This window comes from Saccopteryx leptura, chromosome 5, assembly GCF_036850995.1.
Source record: "Saccopteryx leptura isolate mSacLep1 chromosome 5, mSacLep1_pri_phased_curated, whole genome shotgun sequence".
NCBI lineage: Eukaryota > Metazoa > Chordata > Mammalia > Chiroptera > Emballonuridae > Saccopteryx > Saccopteryx leptura.
In genome coordinates, this window is record NC_089507.1 from 125,787,625 (window position 1) to 125,808,382 (window position 20,758).

A 20,758-nucleotide genomic window follows, 5' to 3' on the forward strand; every position below is an offset into this window, starting at 1 on the left:
CGGGTAGATCCTGGTTGGGGGCACATGCAGGAGTCTGTCTCATTATCTCCCCTCCTCTCACCTAAAAAACAAACAAACAAACAGGTCAACTGTAAATATGAGTTTGTCATTTGTTTTTTATATTAAATGAAATACACCTGTTTTGTATTCAGAGTCTTGTGCCTATTTTACTCCCTATGTCCAGGCAAGTGTGTTAACAGTAGAAAACTCCATGAAGGTAGGAAATGTAGCTTTTCTTTATCACAAATCATCTGGTATAAACTCCACTTATCCAAGAGTATGGGGACTGGTCTGCCCAAATGCTTGATTTTGGGCTCAAATGTATAATCTGTCATCTGCTATCATTGCCCATAAATCACATATTGGCTGGACAGAATGGAATAGTTTACAAAATTGTCACATGCATCATTGCAAGTTATTTTAACAAGCATCTTACTAGCAAGATGAGCAAATATTATTACCCTACTACTTAACATTGTGACTAGAACCCAGATTTTCACCATCTCTTTCAAGCACCACTGATAGGCAACTATTTCTACTGAATGAATAAGGATTAACCAATAATAAGATCCAACCAATTCTGTTTCTGAACTGAAGTCCTAAAAATAAATTTTTCAGCTAAATGATATATCTTAATGATAGTTAATTTTTAAAGAAACTGCAGTGGGGGGATTTTTTATGTTTTAAAAAGTCTCACAATAGATTTTTCAAAACTAAAGCTTCATTTGCTTTAAGTGTATTATGACAGGAAACATTTCACAGTATAAATTTTCCAAATTTCACATGATCAAATTGTAGCATTTCTCCACAAACTATTAAATATTTATTACTTTCTTGGTTTAATAATATTTGATAAGTATAAATTGAAGTGTGAAGTGAAAACTTTTATAATAAACAATGACAAAAAGTACATAATAGGAAATTCACCATTCCCATAACATCAGAGAAGATTTTATCCTATATAGACCAGTTTCTTCACTACCAACATGTTCATCTAAGAAAAAAAGGACTTAATGTAAGAAATATGGAAAATAACTTTATTTTCTCAGATTCTTAAAAGCTTCATAACACAAGCAGGCAGACAGGAAAGAGGAATGAAAGCTATAAAATTGGAAATAAAAATTATATTTTCTTATGCACTAAGTCAAAGAAATTACTGCAAGAAAACAAAATAAATCCAAAGAAGTATTAAAAAGTCAAACTGCAAGCAATCCTCAGCTGATATAAGGCAAAAACAAATAGGATGACCTTGGGTATAATGATGTTTAAAAAGATGCAAAAAACTACACACTGTTAGGAAATGATGACAGAGATGAATCCAGATAATACCAAAAATAAATGGGCAGGCTCCTTTTGAGAAGGAATACAGAGTCTGAAAAGGAAACCTGAAAGCAAGCCAGATGGAAAACACTCCTGTGTAGGGACCCCCGGTTATCATTTACCTCCTCTCCCGTCTTCTAGGCAAGATCACTATAAGGACTGTCCCTTTAGATCAAAAGACACTCACATGCCAAATAACCAAGACCTAGATCTAATCACATATTCCCTAAAGTCAGAAACACACTAGATATGAAAAATGAAAAGGACAATTTTAATGCTGTTGTTATTTAAATTTTTATTAAAACCCCCTCTCACCCCATTTAAGTTCCCTAAGTGAAGGAAGATGCATATAGAGTCTGAGCCTGATGGCGTTCTTTTCAAATTATGTCTTAAATATCTGAATATGTGACTTTTGAAATTTGGAAAAGTGAACCTAGGACAGATGACCCAATTTACATGCCAGCGTCCTTGTTTATTCATGAGCAGAGCTAGACCAAGGAAATCTTCAATGAGAATGGAAAGTATGTCTGCAGCAGTAATGCTTAATATTGACTTCAATCCTCTCCAGTCCCATGCACGGTAAACAACGGTTTAGGTAAGAAAAGAGCTTAGAAAACTTGGGGTAAAAGGAGAGTTTCCCATGTTCTTGAGGTTATCAATGGCAGGTTATTGATGGAATCTGTGTTCAGTTCATGTATATATGTTATGTCACCAGCAGTCAAGTCTCTGCACTTCTGTACTTTCTGTCCTATACTTCAGTCATCAGTTTCCTCTTTCAACTATTTCCCTCCCATACCATACTGCGGAATTTGCCAGGCCAGTTCTCCTTGCCTATGACTATGAAGAATTGGCCAAAATAACTATGAGTTTTTGAATACCATCTTTCATCTATATCTAATTGAAGGGGGGGGGGTGTGTGCATGCATGCATGCATGATTTTTAACAGAACATTAACAATACCTTAAAATTCTTTAATTTTTTAAAATCTACTTTTAAAGACTGGGTAAATGACTATAAATAGCATCTTACATATTCAAGCCACTAATTTTTAAAGTATTACATAAATTCATAAAATATTACATGAAGTATTTTACTTTGAATAAATCTAGAATGTATTTAGTTCAATATTTAGAAAGCTTTATTTAACAACTGTTATTTATAACTACTCTGTCATGAGTTCAAGTAGAAAAATGTACTTTTGCTTAGTTTGAAAGTGGTTGATAGCTGTTCACTCTCTGAAAAACTGTATCTAAATATTCAGGAGAATAATACCTGAAAAATAAAAATTTTATTAAATATTAGTGAAAAGATTCAGCACAGTAGGGACAAAAGATTAAATATAAGGTTTTTATCTTAAATGATTCTATGAATGAAACTTCTGAATAATTATGCTCCAGAAATGTTTTGTGTACAAGGTAGATACTATCAAGAAAAAGAACACCAACTCACAAGACTGTGCTAGATAAATAATAAAACATTTAAAGGATATCAATGCAGTGGCAAAGAATGGATATTTTCAAAGTAAGATACTTGGACCCAGTGATAGCATTTTATTAAAGCAACTTTGTTTTTATTTTGTCAGGTGATCATAGCTAATAGATTTCTTTCATAAGTTAGACAACACACTTAACAGCTTCTGCACTCTAATTGTTTCAGAGATTATTCTCAATATCTGTTTTAATCAGAGCTGGTCACCCATCAAAATAATAACTTCTGGGAGCATGATTCATATTAAAGAACTATTTCACAAATGGTTGAGAAATATTCCATCATACAAAACTAAGAAATTAGTCAGTTTTACTTGTTCTTGGGCATTTATAGTACTATAAATTAACATTTATAAATACCTTTTTTATGAAAAATTTAGTATAAAAGTATTAAATATATTAATTAATGTACTGTGGGATACCTCATATATCTTGAAAAGAATTTACATGTATATAAAAATATCAAATAAAATTTGGCAGACATTCCAGAATATAATAAATGACTAAAAAATCTAAAGTATAATTTAAGTTTCCAAAACTTAGAATAAGTAAACCTCCTAAGGTGATTTCCCCCCAGATAAAACCTAATGCTCGAAACTTGCTTTGTCCTTTGTTAGTTATCTTTATCCTCAGATGCTTGACTTAAAAACTCATAACTGATAGTATACTAATTTAATTTGTCAAATTGTAGTGAGCAAAATAAAGCCATATTTTCTTAGTGTGCTTTTATAGGTAGACACAGCTACATACATACAAATATAAAAAGCTAGCTTAAAGAAAGTTTTCCACTTAAGGCCTCTTATTTTGGAAAATATTGTCTTCTAACAATAGATCTCTTCAAAGTATTCATACACTGAGGAATTCACACTGTTTCTCTAAGTTTGTCACAAAATTTAAAGGAGGCCTCATCTTCCTAGGCTTTACAAATATGTCAAACACAGGATAGGTATTTCTTTGTGTAAATGGCAAGAAGTAGATTTTTTTAAAACCCAAACTTTAAAAGTTGTGCTGCTACATACATAGTAGCTGCTAACCACACACACCTCATAAAAGAACCAAAATGAACCTCCAAAAAAGAACAGGAAATTCCTTTTCTCTGCCTGTCAACCACTGCTACCCCATTTACCTCTGCATAGCCTTTAAGAGTGTAAGTGAATTAACCTTACCTTAAACCCATGTAGAAACTGGGTTATGATACAGTTACTGTATCAGAAACGTGCCCAATGGAAGACTGTATGCATGCCTCCCTCCCCAAATTAGATGTTTCTTAAAAGCATCTCCCCCCCGCCCCCCAGTTTGGACAGAGAACCAAAAGACAAAAAGAGTTCCAAAAATACCTCTGGCTACGGAGTGGACAAGGACTAGAACTTAGAGCTTCTAACATCTAGTACTGGGTCCCTTCTCTCTCATCATACTAACTACTTTTATTAGAAATTTTTGAAGATTACTAAAACTGGAAGGCAATATGAAGTAAATGTTTAGGCTAATGAGAGCAGAGAGAATGTAACTACTGATAATTTTTCTTATAAAAATAATTCTAAAATAGTCACCAACTCATTCTTGAGAATTATACCTGACTGCACAAATAAAATTATTTTAAGATTATATTTGTCTTTTTCCTAGAAAGACGTTTTTATAGAACCTAATGTTTTAAAAATATATATCAGAAACTTGAAAAGGTTAATTAGCTAACCAAAATTCTTCATAATAATTTGCCAACTTTTATATAAAATCCCAGGCCACAGAATGATAAAAGTTAAAATTTTATAGCTCTGGCCAGGCAACTCAGAGTGTTGTTCCAATGCACCAAGGTTACAGTTTGATTCCTGTTCAGGGCACATACAGGAATCAGCCAATAAATGCGTGAATAAATTGAACAGACCAATGTTTCTCTCTCTCTATCAAAGACCAATAAAAATTTTTTAAAAAGAAGTAAAAAATTTACAATAGTACTTTGAAAAAGTACCATATTATTGATAGATTCTAACATCAGAGCTTTTTATTTCCCTTCGTGCTCTGTAAAATAATCCTAGAAAGGAGTAAAAAGAAGACTCTACTCAAGAAAGTACTTTACTATTGGTTAATTTTAATAGGTCATTCCATTTGGAGGGGCTTTAGTTTGCTTTTTTTCCATTTCTCTATAATTTTATTTGTTATAAAATTGTATTGAAAGTTATTTTAGCCTGACAAGGTGGTGGCGCAGTGAATAGAGCATTGACTTGGGACACTGAGGATCCAGATTCAAACCCCTGAGATCAACAGCTTGAGTGCAGGCTCACCAGTTTGAGCATGGGGTCTTCGGCTTGAGCGTGGGATCACTGACATGTCCCCATGTTCACTGGCTTGTGCCCAAGGTCACTGACTTGAGCAAGGGGACACTGCCTTGGCTGGAGCCTCCCTTGCCTCCCGTCAAGGCATGTACAAGAAAGCAATCAATGAACAACTAAAGTGTTGCAACTATGAGTTGATGCTTCTCATCTGTCTCTCTCTCAAACACACACACATAGAAAAAAGAAAAGAGTTATTTTAAACTCACATAAAATAGCCTGACCAGGTGGTGGTGCAGTGGATAGAGCGTCGGACTGGGATGTGGAAGGACCCAGATTCGAGACCCCGAGGTCGCCAGCTTGAACGCGGGCTCATCTGGCTTAAGCAAAGAGCTCACCAGCTTAGACCCAAGGTCGCTGGCTCCAGCAGGGGGTTACTCGGTCTGCTGAAGGCCCGTGGTCAAGGCACATGTGAGAAAGCAATCAATGAACAACTAAGAAGTCGCAACGCGCAACGAGATACTGATGATTGATGCTTCTCATCTCTCTCCGTTCCTGTCTGTCTGTCCCTGTCTATCTCTGCCTCTGTAAAAAAAAAAAAAAAAAAAAAGAAAAGAATACATAAACTCACATAAAATAGTATTTCTTTCTAAAAGGACCTGGAAATGTGTAAAAATTAACTTTATTTTCTTTTCTTGAGAAAAAAATTTTCATATTTCTTTCATTTAGTGGTTTTACACATATTTTATGTTATATGAACTTTTTGGTATGTCTTTATATTTGTAAATTATACATAGGAGATACACATTTTATGATATACTTTTCCTTTGGTATATTTTATATTATTAATATTTTCTTTTTTCCTTTTTATTGAATTTATTGGGGTGACACTAACAAAATTGTACAGGTTTCAGGTGTACAATTCTATAGCACATCATCTGTACACGGTATTATGTGTTCACCACCCTACGTCGAGACTCCATCCACCACCATTTATCCACTCTACCCCTTCGCCTCCCCTGAATGCCCCCGCAATCACCACACCATTGTTCATATCTATAATGTTTTTCTCTTTCTCTTTTGCTCAATCCTCTACTACCCCCCAAGTAACCTCCCCCACAACAGCTGTCAGCCTGCTCTCTATCTATGAGTCTGTCTCTATTTTGCTTGTTAGTTCATTTTGTTCATTAGATTCCACATTATGAGTGAAATCATATGGTGTTTGTCTTTCTCTGATTGTTTTTATTTCACTTAGCATAATGCTCTCCAGGTCCATCCATGCTGTCACAAAGGGAAAATGCTAATTTATTAGCACTCTTTAGGTCAAGAAGTTCACATACACCTCCCAAAAGTGCATAAACTTATACATTTGGAAAGAATTTACTTGTAGAATATATGTGAACAGAAAACAAAGTTTAATCTTAAAGAAAAGCCCGCCCCAGTACCTACAGGCAGATGTGGATTTCCAGTGGAAAACACTAGATGATCCCAACTGTGAGCCTTCCAAAGGGAAGGGGGAAGGCTTCACCACAAAGAAATGGAGTCACAAACAGCACTGGCCTCAGAGCCAGCTGCAAGGGTGCACTACAGCCACACCAGAGTCCTTGCTCACCTACATGTCTGGGAAGGGGCGGCTCCAGATGGTTCCACCCTGAGATACAGAGTGCTGGGGGAGAGGGGAAGGTCCCTGCCCGTACCTGTTCTTCTGCTTGTGGGTGGGACACTTCCTATTGTTGAGCTTTCTGCTACCATTGAGTGGATTCTGTTGGGTTTCTAACTGTAAGTGTGGCATTTTCTACTTGTGATTTATAGCAGCTTATCTATATTCATTGAATAATACACACAGTAGAATATTTCTGACTACATACTTATAAGCCATAAAGCCTTTTTATTTTTTAAATTTTGTTCCTCAGTTGGTGTTTATTAGATTCCACATATAAGTGAAATCATATGGGCCATAAAGACTTTTGGAGAACAAAGAATGCCTGATAATAGCTTTCTGCAGTAAATTAAGTACTTTCTCATATTTGTTGATTGGGAGGAATAGGACATTAGTTATCTCATGTTCTCATATATTCAAATTTTTACACTAATAAAATGTAATACATATTAATTTTCAGTTTATAGCATTATGATTTATAATTTTAATTTCCTCGTATTTTAAGAGCTCAAAAATACATTTTAAAGTTTGACACAAAGACAACTGGCAGAGTATTATATGATAAAACCAATAAAAGACAGGAGTTTTTCTGACAAGTATTTTTTAAAAATGAAACAACTGGAGCTTAGACCAGGAAATTGATTTTATTTTCAAATTCCAGGAACATGAGACATGAATTTTTGTCCAGCTTTCATTGATGGCTTACTTTGGTATGTATTTTACTTTGTATTTCAATAAACTAAATAAGCTATAAAGAATATTGTTCAGAAATGCGTGTTCTTGTCAGTCCTTGAGCCATTTCTAGATGATGCTTTTCCTAGTATTCTAAGCAATTAATCACAGTTCAGTAAGGTAAGAAATGCTCTTAGCCTGGAAGTGGAGGAAGAAAATGAAAATGAATTAACTTGTTTTTTTGTGTGTTGGGTCAATGTTTTTATGATGGGGGCATGGTTCTCCTACTTACCTCTCACTGATTGTATTGACAGGGATGGTAACACACATTAACAAAATTCACACACATAAAATTCACACTTCCTTCTTCCTCACAGTCTCTGTACCATCTCTTTTGGTGTTCTTGGCGAGTAAATGGTATGTCAATACATAAAAACCTCATAATATAGATAATTTATATTGATAAGTAACTTTTAGTAATTTTCCCAGTGTCTGTTAATCTCACTCATCTGGGAACACTGCAAAGATCTTATAAAGAAAAGGAGAACAGTGCTATGGTGTTCTTGGGGTATGTTCCTAAAATTGGGATAGCTGGGTCAAAATGTTTGATTTTTAATTTTTTGAGGAATCTCCATAATGTTTTCCACAGTGGCTGCACCAGTCTGCATTCCCACCAGCAGTGCAGGAGGGTCCCCTTTTCTCCACATCCTCACCAGCACTTATTATGTGTTGTTTTGTTGATGAGCGCCATTCTAACTGGTGTGAGGTGATATCTCATTGTGGTTTTAATGTGCATTTCTCTAATGATTAGTGATGTTGAGCATTTTTTCATATGCCTATTGGCCATCTGTATGTCCTCTTTGCACCCCCATGTTTATGGCATCATTGTTCACAGTAGCGAAGATCTGGAAACAGCCCAAGTGTCCATCAGTGGATGAGTGGATTAAAAAGCTTTTGGTACATATATACTATGGAATACTACTCAGCCATAAGAAATGATGACATCGGATCATTTACAATAACATGGATGAACCTTGATAACATTATATAGAGTGAAATAAGTAAATCAGAAAAAACTAAGAACTATATGATTCCATACATAGATGGGACATAAAAATGAGACTCAGAGACATGGACAAGAATGTGATGGTAATGGGGGGGGAGGATGGAGAGGAGGGTGGGGGCAGGGGAGGGGCACAAAGAAAACCAGATAGAAGGTGACGGAAGACAATTTGACTTTGGGTGAGGGGTATGCAACATAATCAAATGTCAAAATAATCTGGAGATGTTTTCTCTGAACATATGTGCCCTGATTTATCAATGTCACCCAATTAAAATTAATTTAAAAAAAAAGAAAAGGAGAAAAGTTTCTGAGTCACTGAAGTATTTTCCACAAAGGTTATACACCCACTGGAGATGCTCTCAGTCATTTGAAGTTCTTGACTTATTTTATGAACAATTTTAACAAATGTAGCTGTTAGATCTCTTAGATTATTGCAGATTAAAAGCAGTAAGGTAGGAAGGTGAAGCTGCTAGCAGTGAGCAGCAGCCAGCAGGACTGACTAGTGAGAGCAAAGGCTGAGAGAGAATGACTGCACTGCCTCAACCTCTGATGGCCAGGATGGGGATGTTAAGCTATCAAGAACTGGTGAATTGTGCTCAGGAGATATGCTTTAAGAAAACAGGTTTGTGGAAATAATATCTCATAGTGGCTCTGAGCTCAGGCTGTGGAATTAGGTTACCTGGGTTTACATTTACCAGATATAATATCTTTAGCAAAGTCTTAACCTCTCTAAACCTTAGTTTGATTACCCATAAAATGGGGATAATAAGAGCACCTGTTTCATAGGATCATTGTCAAGTTAAATGAGATGTCATACAAAAAGAGGGTAGTTCAGTCCCAGCCACATATTAATCACTCACACACCACAATGTTGTTTTAAGATATAAAATATGGAAATAGTTAAGGCTGATTTAAAAATTAATAAAAGTTAATGTGGGGCCAAGTTTATTTGAATAGTCAATTATGATACTCTAAAAAGGAGTTACTATACTATCTGTATACTATATTTCTGAAAATAATCAACAAAACTGTATATCATTATAATTTGTAAACTAGTTCCTATAGTTAAATAAGTCTAGTTTTAGGTGCTCATTTGAAAGATGCTAACAGCCTTCACTTTCCTGGACTCTTACTGTGACCTCATAGTTAGGCTGACTTTCAGCCACCAGAGCCACTGGTTCATAGGTTTCACATTGCTGAAGCTACCTCCTATGGATACAATTCTGTGTATCAAACACCTATGTGCTGACTTCCTCCTTCAGAGGAACACACCAAGAAAATTAACCGCCCCACCCAGCTAAATGACTGACGTGCGAAGTGGGAGGGGCAAGTAAGGAGATGAGTGAATCATCTATAGACAGAGTCATCAGTTCTTGAAAATGAGTAGTTGACATTATTTCTGAAAGTTTAACTTTACAGTCTAATCGTTTAGGCTACTGAGATATTCTAGTTCTGTTGAACTTGCTGTAAAAAAATATATACTAACCCGAGTTGGAAGTTAAAAATCAGTCACTAAAATAAATAAAAATAAATTACTGAGATCTGGGGAAGGTTAGATAGCCAAAATAAAAGACAGTACCTCATATTATGTACTCTTATCAATGTGCCTTCAGGAATATTTGCTTCAGGCAGAACTTTGTGTTTTGTTAATTTAATGATACAGAGCAGTAGAAAGAGATGGGAAAGCAAGGCAAACATAGGAGGAGGTATGAAACTTTCCAGGCCAAAATATATTTAAAATGATGTATTTGTAGACTATTCCATTTTTTTTTTGTATTTTTCTGAAGCTGGAAACGGGGAGAGACAGTCAGACAGACTCCCGCATGCGCCCGACTGGGATCCACCCAGCACGCCCACCACGGGCGAAGCTCTGCCCACCAGGGGGCGATGCTCTGCCCCTCCAGGGCGTCGCTCCGCCGCGACCAGAGCCACTCTAGCGCCTGGGGCAGAGGCCAAGGAGCCATCCCCAGCGCCCGGGCCATCTTTGCTCCACTGGAGCCTTGGCTGCGGGAGGGGAAGAGAGAGACAGAGAGGAAGGAGGGGGGCGTGGAGAAGCAAATGGGCGCTTCTCCTATGTGCCCTGGCCGGGAATTGAACCTGGGTTCCCCGCACGCCAGGCCGACGCTCTACTGCTGAGCCAACCAGCCAGGGCCTATTCCATTTCTTTCCAATCACAGTATACAGTTGTAAGGATTCTTTTATTTTGCTCACATCCATAAATAACCTAATGTAAGCACATTTACTAAAAGCTATCAAGTTTTAAATCCAACATAAGACATGATCTTGTATGTAGAAAATCCTATGGAATACACACATACACACACATACATACACACTAGAAATGAAAGTTCAATAAAGTTATAGGGTGTAAGATCAAAATATATAAATAAAAGGAAGTTACCTCCTTGGTAACTTGTATTATGTGAAAAATGCTCACAACACATGCAGAATCAGAGGCCATATATTTCTAATCCTATACATTTCTTACTTTCTCTAATTAATATTAGAGAATATAAATTCCAATTTTAAAACTTAGGTTACATAAGTTAGATAAAATATTCTTCCTATTTAATATCAGCGGTTTTTAATAAATATTGTAACATTAATTTTTAAAATACAAAAATAATTTCCTTTAAAATTAAAATTTGCTTTCTGTTCACAAGTAAATTCTTTCCAAAAATATGTTTATACACTTTTAAGAGGTTTATGAGAACTCCTTGATCAAAAGAGTTCCAATAAGTTAGCTTTGAAAACATTAAAGTATATGAAATATACCAAAGGAATAATATATCACAAAGTGTATATCTAATTTACATCATTTACAAATATAATAATATACCAAAAAGTTTATATAACATAAAATATGTGTAAAACAACTACATGAAGGAAATATGAAAATCTTTTCTCCAGAAAGTTGATTTTTACATATTTACATGTCTGTTTAGGACAACGCCATTTTATGTGAGTATAAAATAACTTTCTAAACAATTTTCTAACATAAATAAAATTATAGAAAAATTAAGAGAAAGCAAATGAAAAGCCCTCCAAATGGAATGACCTATTAAAATTAACCAATGGTAAAGTACTTTTTTGAATAGAAGTATTCTTTCTATTCCCTTTTAGAATTATTTTACAGAGCACAAGGAAAAACAGAAAGCTCTGTCATGTTAGAATATAATTTGGTGCTTTGTCAAAATACCATCTGCTAAAAATACTGTCCTTTTCACATCAAATTCTTTGGCACCGTTGTTAAAAATCAATTGACCAAAAAGAGTCTATTTCAGATTCTCAATTCAATTACACTGATATATATATATATCTTTCTGTAAGTAAGTACCACATTATCTTTTTTATTATAGCTTTGTGGTAACTTTTGAAATTAGGCAATGTAAATTCTTCTCTTTTAAGATTGTTTTGGATAGTCTGATCCTTTGTATTTCCATTCGTATTTCCATATGAATTTTAGAATCAGCTTTTTAATAAGGATAAGGCAAGGGGTAGGGGGCAGGCAGATGGGGTTCTGTGTTGAATATATAGATCAATTTGGGGAGTATTCCCATCTTAATGATATGGAATCTGCCAATCCATGAACCTGGAATGTCTCTCTATTCAGATTTTCTTTAATTTTTTTCAGCTTTTCTAGTTTTCAGTATACAAATTTGTTAAATTTATTCCTAAGTAATATATTCTTTTTTTAAGATTTTGTTTATTAATTTTACAGAGAGAGGAGAAGAAGGGAGCAAGAAGTATCAACTTATATTTGTCTCACTTTAGTGCTCATTGCTTGCTTGTTGCTTGTTGTGTGTGCCTTGACCAGGCAAGTCTAGAGTTTTGAAACAGTGACCTCAGCATTCCAGGTCAATGCTCTATCCACTGCACCACCACAGGCCAGGCTGAATATTTCTTTTTGATGCTATTGTGAATAAAACTGTTTTCTTTTCTTTTTAAATATTTTATTTATTGATTTTAGAAAGAAGAAAGAGAGAGAGAGAAAGGGGTTGGGGAGAGTGGGAAACATCAACTTGTAGTAGTTGCTTCTCATATGTGCCTTGACCAGACAAGCCCAAGGTTTTAAACCAGTAACCTCAGCATTCCAAGTTGACACTTTATCCACTGCGCCACCACAGGTCAGACTAAAACTATTTTCTTAATTTCATATTTGAATTGACCATTATCAGCAAATGAAAATAAAATTAATTTTTATATTTTGATCTTACACCCTATAACTTTATTGAACTTTCATTTCTAGTGTGTATGTATGTGTGTGTATGTGTGTATTCCATAGGATTTTCTACATACAAGATCATGTCTTATGTTGGATTTAAAACTTGATAGCTTTTAGTAAATGTGCTTACATTAGGTTATTTATGGATGTGAGCAAAATAAAAGAATCCTTACAACTGTATACTGTGATTGGAAAGAAATTATATAAGATCAATAAACCTTTTTATTTATTTAATTTTTCTTTGAACTAATGAACAACATTATAAATTTTGCTAATTGCACTATATTTAGTAGATAGTGCTCATATATATTTAGACATACATAATATATGATGATGTCAGAGAAGGAGTCATGGGCGACTTATTTAGGGCAACTTGAGTATGAGCCTGGTTTTCTTATGAACTATAGCATCTATAGTTCTATATTCCTTTTTCTGTCATTTCTAAAAACTGATTCTGTCTATACTGATCAAAGCTGTTGTAAAAACCACAATAAATGACTACAATGTTATATTTTACATTTTAGTAATATACACAAGTCGTGACCAGATAGCACAGTTGGTTAGAGCTTCATCCCAAAGTACAGAAGTTGCCAGTTCAGAACAGATTGATGTTCCTGTCTCTCTCTTCTTTCCCCTCTCACTAATATCAGTAAATAAAATAATACACATAAGAATAGTAGTTAAAAAAATAAAATTGTCAATACAAACACTTGATACTGTTGCATCCACCGGGTACGAGAACAAACATCGGAGACTTTCAGGAGTTTAGATGTTACTTTATTGGCCAGTTTAACCTGCGCAGGGGCGAACTCCCAAGATGTTCAGAGACACCGTGCTCACAAGGAGCTGCAAACGGAAGCTGCGCCTGGCGCTTACAGTCAGGTCCTTATATATCCTAAGTGAGCAAGCATTACACTGAAGCAGATGTGGCAGTTTAGCTATTGGCTAGGGAGGTCACACGCAGCATAGTAACAGGGGCCGGCATAGCAACAGGGGCCGGTTTTAGCTTAGTGGCGAATTTCAAACATAAACTTCTGATAAGGGTCTCTGACCTTCTTTGTTCTCAGCCTCACAGGGGCCATATCAGCACTCCCTGTTCCTCCAATAGTTACACTCTTGGCAGCCCCAGCATATCAGTACTCCCTGAATCTAACAGATACCATTTTAATTGTTTTTCACAAAAAAACGAGAAAAATAAAAAATTATTCATTATTGCTTTGCTTAGTGGATGATTTTTAATAAAAATTCTTTAAAATAAAAAAATGTTTCTTGTTCAAAAGTTAATTTTGTTCTGAAAGCATTCTAGCCCAAAGAGTTATAATGAAAAGGAATATAAAAATAAATTTTGTGACCTTCGGTTAGGCAGTCTTCTTAGTTACAGCTCTCACTGTATAAGCAACAAAAGAAAAATTATAAATTAATTTTTTTTAAGTGAGAGGTGGGGAGGCAGAGACAGACTCCCGTATGCACCCTGACCAGGATCTACCCAGCAAGCCTCCTATCAGGCAATGCTCTGCCCATCTGGGGCCGCTGCTCTGTTGCTCAGCAACTGAACTATTTTAGTGCCTGAGGCAAGGCCATAGAGCCATCCTCAGTGCCCAGGGCCAACTTGCTCAAACCGTTTGAGCTATGGCTGAGGAAGAGGAAGAGAGAGAGAGAGAGAGAGAGAGAGAGAGAGAGAGAAAGGAAGGAGAAAGAGACAGAGAGAAGGAGGAGGGGTGGAGAAGCAGATGGTCACTTCTCCTGTGTGCCCTGACCGGGAATCGAACCCAGGACTTTCACACGTCACGTCAATGTTCTACTGCTGAGCAAACTGGCTAGGGATAAATTAAATTTCATTAAAATTTAAAAGTGTTTTGCTGCAAACAATACCAATCAAGAAAGTGATAAGACAATCCACAGATTGGGTAGAAAATACTGTAAATCATCCATCTGATAAGTACTTGTATTCAGAATATAGTAAAAACCCTTACAACTCAAGAAAAGCCTAATTTTTAAATGGGAAAAGAGTCTGATTAGACCTTTCTCCAAAGAAGATATATAAATGGTCAAAAAGCAAGTGAAAAGATTGTCAACATCATTAAGCATCAGAGAAATACAAATCAAAAACAATGAAATACTCATTTAGACCCACTAGGATGGCTGAGATAATAATTTTAAAAAGCAAAGATAATAAGTGATGGGAAGGATGTGGAAAATTGAAATCCACATACATTGTTGATGGGAATACAAAATGGTGCTCACATTGGAAAACAGTTTGACAGTTACTCAAAATGTTAAACAGAATTATTGTGTAAACTAGTAATTACATTGCAAAATATGAACCTAAGTGAAATGAAAACAGTCTACACAAAAACTTGTACAATAATGTTCATGGCAGCATTATTCATAATCATCAAAAAGTAGAAACAACTCAAATGTTCATCAGTTGGTAAATGGATAAACAAAATGCAGTATATTAATGCAATAGAATATTATTTGTCAGTAAAAAAGAACAAAATACACCGGGGAACAAATTTTTGCTGCATCCACAAAAACACTTGTTCTTACCTAATTCAAGTGTGCTGATATCAAATCTGACATTAGTTTTTCTCTGTAAACAACAGTATTTTTTGCAATTCAAGATTTTAGGTTTTCATCTTATTGTAAAATTTTCAACATTTAGTTTAACATAATGAAGTAGAATGTCTTCTTGGGCATCATCTTTGTGAAAATATAATAATTTATATAATGCAGTAAATATACTAATATACTAAAAAATATGATTGCATCAGAATTTCTCTACAATTTCAAAATAGAACATATTAAAACACTTATTTTAATCATAAAATTTGCACAAACATATTTAAATTCTATTCAGGCAAAAATTTGCGTTTGTAGATCTTACGTTTGTGTACTTGTTGAGGACAATCTCGTTTGATGCTCCAGCAGTAGTCTACTCATCACTAACAGCTCCAAGATTTTCGGGAAACTTATCAAGGTGACTGTTCAGGAAGTGAATCTTAATGCCCATGTTACATCCAATGTTGCGGAAAGCCAACAGCATCCTTTGAACCAGAAGTTCATAGTTTTCTGCTTTTCTGTTGCCAAGGAAGTTCTTTGTAACTGCCACAAAAGACTGCCTTGCTGTTTTCTCCTCCTTATTCATCTTCCTGGCAAATTCTTCGTCACATATGAGGGTTCAAATTTGAGGTCCATCAAATATACCTGCTTTTATCTTCTCTAAAGACAAGGCAGGTAAAGCAGAAATAATATGTTGAAAGCATTCACTTTCTCTATTCAAAGCCTGAACAAACTGCTTCATTAAGCCAAGTTTGATGTGAAGTGGGGGAAAAATGATCCTGTCTCAATTAACTACAGGTTCATTCACAATATTTTGCATCCCTACTTCCAGAGCTTCACATTTCAGCCACTCCTTCTGTGTTCGTGTTTCTCCCGAGCTCAGCTGTCCCACAAACACAGAAAGCAAGGATACTTTGTGAAACTTCTCTGTTGTCCTAGCAGGAAATTTACCATTTTAAGATCCACACAAATGATCCAGTTATGCCCCTCATACTTCAAAAAGTCAAGGACAATTTTTATGTCATTATAATCTTCTCGCAGATGAGTTGAATAACCAATTGGAACTGCTGCATAAACATTACCATTGTGTAGGAGAACACATTTCAGGCTCTGTTGAGAGCTGTCAAGAAATAGCACCATTCTATTGGACTGTAAGTGGTAACACCTAGCTGGCTGAGATTACTGATATCATGACAGTAAACAAAGTGTTTGTCTTCAAAATAAAAGTCCACAAAAATTTGTTCATACTTCCTGAAATGAGATACTTTAGCTAACCAGTGAAGTACATTCTTTTCTTGAAGCCTAGAGGCTAATAACTCAGCTGCTTTCTTTGATAGGCCCAAATCTCTTACTAAGTCATTCAATTTGAGTTGGCTAAACTGCTGAGGGGTTAATGACTGCTTGCCATCAGAAGAAGACCCTTCAAATTCTACAACCATTTCCTCATGCATCTTATCAAAATACACTTCATCACTATGTTCACTTTCTTTATCCTTAAAATAAATAAAACCATTGAAAACTGGAACCGGGAGTGTCTCAGAGTGTGGGATAGGTCGTATTGCTGAAGGAATATTAAAATATGTGATCATATGCCGTGTTTTTTTGCCGATGCCCTTTGTATGGATCAGACAGAAATAACAGTCACTGCTGTGGTCCTAAGGTTCACGTTAAACCATGGGAATACCAAAAGGCATTCCTTTGCATTTTCCTTTCATCCAGTCACGAAGCATTTCCTCACAATTATGACACACAATATGAGGAGCCCAATTCTTGTCTTGATCGCCAAGGGGAACTTGAAAATAGGCAATATATGCACGTGTCACAAACAATGAAATATTGCGGCTTTGACGTTGAAGTGTGTAACAGCCGTATATATAACAGAAGGTGTCAGGACTATTCTTACATTTACGCCTACTCGAAGAAGCCATGGTTCAATTTTAAAACAAAAAAGAGGGTGTTTTATCAGATAATAATTTTTTACATTTAAAAACAACTACAATTATGTAAAAGTGATGTTTGTAAAACATTAATTGCCTTGTGGTTGTGTTCAACCCAAGTATTGTTGCCCTTTAACTCCAATTTAAAAACCAATGCATGCCATTAACTGTAACAAAAAGAAATTAAAATTGCATAAAAACTAGAGCATGCACCAAAAATCAAATTTCAGATTTGGAATCAGCGATGCAGAAATATATACAAACAGTTCTAAAACCTCATGCAATAGAAAATAAAAAAATAATTTGTTCCCCAGTGATATCAATATATGCTATACAAGAATGAGCCATAAAACATATGCTAAGTAGAAGAAGCTAGGCCACACATATTGTATGATTCCATGTAAATTACATGTTCAGAAGAGACAAATACACAAAGACAGAAAGTAAATGAATGGTTGCCTGGGACTTAGTAGAGAAGACGGGGAGTGATAGTTATTGGGGAATAAAAATGTTCTAAAATTGTATTGTGGTGTGGTTGCACAACTGTAAACATACTAAAAGCCAATGAATTGTACAATTTAAATGCATGAATTATACGATATACAAATTGTATTTTAATAAAACTACTAAAATCTAAAGGAACAACCAACATGATAAGAACACAATAAATCAAATAACTATCTTAGAAATAGTTTTAGAACTAAGATGATAGAATGAACTTATTCAAACACCAAAACTAACTTGGAGCATTTCAATAGGATGCCTCTAAATCAAAGCAAATGAAAATGTCATTGCCTGAATAGTTTAAAATATATGTAAATATTAAATAAAATATGTGGGGGTTTTTTTTTCAGTTTTTAACAAGGTATTTGAAATAAATCAGGCACAGGCAAATAGCAAGGCAATGCAAAAATATACAAGAAATTCCAAGGAACTTCTCATTGGTTTCTTGGATCAGAACCAATTAGAGAATGATTACAAATGCCAACATGGCTTTGGGACAAAATAAACTTCAACATGGTCTTATTATCTGAAAGCTATCACAGAGGAACAAATGAGAAACACCTTAGAAGTTCCTGAAGCTCTTGGTTGCATTTTTCCCTACTGAGATTGTTTCAAATCAAACAGACTTGGACTTTCATCCTACAAATGATAGAATCCAAGAGATGCTGGGGAATTCTTTATAAAAAAATAATTAAGTTTCTACATTAAGAAAATATTTGAATGGGCCTGACCTGTGGTGGTGCAGTGGATAAAGCGTTGACCTGGAAATGCTGAGGTTGCTGGTTCGAAACCCTGGGCTTGCCTGGTCAAGGCACATATGGGAGTTGATGCTTCCAGCTCCTCCCCCCTTCTCTCTCTCTGTCTCTTTTCTCTCTCTCTCCCTCTGTCTCTCCCTCTCCTCTCTAAAAAATGAATAAATAAATAAATAATTAATTTAAAAAATAATAATAAAATAAAAAAAAAAGAAAATATTTGGATGGACATAAAGCCTTGGAAGATTACTAATGGGACAATGATTGATAACGATCCACTTTTTAATTTGACACCCATGGTATTTCCTAAAAGTAAATACTGTTTCAAATGTAAGCAGAAGGAATCTTAACTTCTATTAGTAAACCTAAATGTTTTACTAAAACCAACTGTTACAATAAAACATAATAAAAAATTATCTCACTTTTACTCCAGTGATATTTATATATTATAATATCATAATAATTCATTAAAAAACAAGTTATATAAACTTGGTAGTATATAAAAAGTTTACAAGGTGGGAAAAAGTAGGCTGACAGTTGTGAGTATGTGAAACAGAGTTTATTCTTGTATTATTTATTACTTATTGTATTATTTATTTGTATTGTAACTGCAAACCTACTTTTGCCCACGCCTATATAGTGCCACCTAGGAGACTATTTGCAAGGGTTTCTCAGCTACAATTACTATTGACTCCACTACTAATTAATTGTTCATGCTCTAGCTCATGTATTCCTTTATTTCCAAAACTTAAAGAAAAATAAAAGTTGTTAAGTGTAGGAATCTGAAAGTGATAGAAGCTTTTTGAGAATACTAATAATGATCTGTTGATAATCTAGAAATTGAACATAAGTACTATTATAACCTGGCAGCACAGCTTATGCCATAGAGAGCCTACAGAGGAGGCCACAGTAATTGGGTCACTAGAGGTGAGAGGCAGGAAGATGAGAAATGAGGAAGAGGGGAGCAGAAAGAAGAATTTGGGGGGTGAGGGGAAGAGAAAGGAAGAAGAGACCATAATGATAATAGGTTAAAGAAATTAGAAAACGAAAGATAACTATATATAGGTTAAAATTACATATATGTAAATAAGCTATCCTGGACAACTCAAAACTGAAAATGGGGTTGTGGTTTCTCAACCAGGAAGTCAAAGAATCACAGAATTGTTAAACAGAAAAGGCCTTTGCACATTGTCAATCTTACTCTTTCTATCAAGCATTGCCAACGAATGCACTCAACATCAGAGAAATAGAAGGGGAGCCCCAAATTTATCAAAACATTGCTTTTATCTAGAAAGTCTTATAAAAAATGGGAAAAAGTTTATCTCAGAAATCAACTTCAATGATTTATAGAGAAGTAACATGTATACATAACCAAATATACATAAATTTACTTTTATACAATTTATAAATTATAAAATTTTTAATTTATAAATATATAAATTGATGATAAATGATTCACTACATATAACTTTCAGAGTCTCTGAGCTACACAGTTTTAATAAACTTCCTGCCTTATTGTATCATCTAAAGTTGTTTCAGCAAACATGTTTTCTTATTTGTTAATTCGTTATTTTAATTAAAAGTTAAATATAATTTAACATACTGTTGTTATTTCATTTTGAATTATTATCTTTTCTGTGCACTTTCATCAATCCAAGTCAATTCTAAATGCTGTTTTCAAAAAGTTACATGCTCCTAATAAGGAGTATGCTGAGAAACATTTTCAATCTTTGAAATTCTATAATTATTAAACAATCCATTTTACTTTATACTCATGTTTTGTGAATCATTTTGGTAGCTAGTATATTTTTTTCATAAAGCCAGATTTTTAAAAATGCATATTTTTAAATGTTTAATTTAGTTATACTTTCAAGTAACAAACTTAAGACCTATAATCAAAAGACCAGGCAGACTTGGAGTTAGGAGAGGTAGATCATAGCTTCAGGAACACCCCTGCCAGTTATACTATACATTTGAATGCACCTTTAATTATTTTGGACTCACTTTTTAATGTAAGATGGACCAAATTTCTCTCTATCAAATTTTCTTAAATTCTATTATTCTTCAATTCCTCTGCTTTAAGAAAAGTCAGCAGGTATATAGAAGGCAACAACCAAACATTCATTTTACAAACAACTTTGCACCTGCAGAGAACTTTCTCCAAAATATATCATTGATTTTTTAGAGACAAGGATAACCCATTTTCAAAAAGGAGCCTTCTCAGTTCTTTTGATAAATTTGTATTTCTTGACTCATAAAAGCGGTATTATCCATATTAAAATTTAAAACATTTTAAATCATATATTTTT